Source organism: Hyposmocoma kahamanoa, unplaced genomic scaffold (assembly GCF_003589595.1).
Source record: "Hyposmocoma kahamanoa isolate Upper Pololo Valley unplaced genomic scaffold, ASM358959v1 180, whole genome shotgun sequence".
Classification (NCBI taxonomy): domain Eukaryota; kingdom Metazoa; phylum Arthropoda; class Insecta; order Lepidoptera; family Cosmopterigidae; genus Hyposmocoma; species Hyposmocoma kahamanoa.
In genome coordinates, this window is record NW_020653711.1 from 4,085,830 (window position 1) to 4,087,229 (window position 1,400).

General features: G+C 32.6%; 1 protein-coding gene across 1 annotated transcript in view; it reads left to right on the plus strand.

Moving 5' to 3' along the window:
• Nucleotides 1–693: 693 nt before the first annotated feature.
• The window catches only part of LOC113225974 (potassium channel subfamily K member 18-like), a 43,056-nt gene continuing 42,349 nt past the window's right edge, over nt 694–1,400 (plus strand). The window contains exon 1 of the mRNA XM_026458466.1: nt 694–1,065. The gene's annotated coding sequence lies outside the window, so the exon portion shown is untranslated. The remainder of the gene's footprint in view (nt 1,066–1,400) is intronic.

The window sequence follows — 1,400 nt, forward strand, 5'->3', positions numbered from 1 at the left end:
CATTCAAGATGTCAATGATTATAGTCTGTTAATAGAGGAGAAACAGGTGCATCAAGAAATTTTAGTGAGTTCTCAGTCAATGCGTCCTTAATACTTGAGTAAGGATATTTTTATTAATACGTACGTAGAGTAGGTTTTGAGAAAAGTGACAAGCTTTATAATAAGACATAAGGTATTTTTACTAGTAAATATAAATATTAGACAACATACACACATACACATAAGTTGCTCTGATGCCAAATTAACTAAAGCACTTGTGTTATGGAAATTGAAAACAACGACGATACCACAACAACCCACACCCCAGACAATATAGAGAAGTAAGTTTTGCTTCATTGACCTGGCCAGGGATCGAATTCGGGACCTCGTAGATGGCGACACCATGAAAATTGATGCGCAAGCCACTCGACCATGGAGGTTTTTCTATGAAACAATGTTTTTACCCTAAACAATTCTAACAAAATAAATCCAGACATATTAACTAAATAAGACATTAATAAGTTTGTATTCCGTGACTAAACTGGATTTTTTTATATTTCGCAAATGATATGGGGCCTTACTTTATAAGCTTTCTGCATTCAGTAGTCAAAACAATGACAATTTACATTTTTCATGATAATATCTTACTGCGCTTGTCCGGAATAGACTGAAATACGCATGCGTGAAACTCACGCAAAGATGGCTGACGGTGCCCGGTTTCCAATCCATTGTACCAACAAAATTGCGTTCTAAAATCTACATCAAAGGACAAATTCAAAAAACACAAAGTATAATCGAAATTTGAAACGTAAAAACAATAAAAAGTGGCCAGTTTCTTGTGCGAGCAAATAAAAACAAAACGAGTTTTCGTCTGTAATAACTACGGGTTGTGTTGACAGGATTGGTGGTAATTAGTGAAGATGAGTGACAATATTTTTTTGGGATCTGAAATTCTTTTATACTTCGTGTGAATTTGGCACGCGCCTTTTGTGACGCTTGTATTTAGATGGACGAACAAAATGACGTTTGCATGAGAAACTGAATACGTGAATGCGGAGAGAAAGATATATGTATTTCGGATAGAAGGTACGTTTTTGGTCATTCTTAATTAATTAGATAGTTATATGCACATAATAATACACACGAGTATCTATTAAATGAGTAATCTTTTAGAACTGAGAAGCGTAAGCACTGAAGTATATGTATACATATTATATGAAACCAGATGTTGTATATCTTGACTTAAATTGATTAAATATGTTTCGTGAAATATTAAGTAAAACATTTTAATAAACATTTTTTCAGTTGATTCTTTAATATATGAACCTAATAGTCGTTTATGATGTTTATATGACGTGTTATTCAATGGCTTATAACTTATTTATAAGCCATTATAAATATAACTTATTTATAAGCCATTA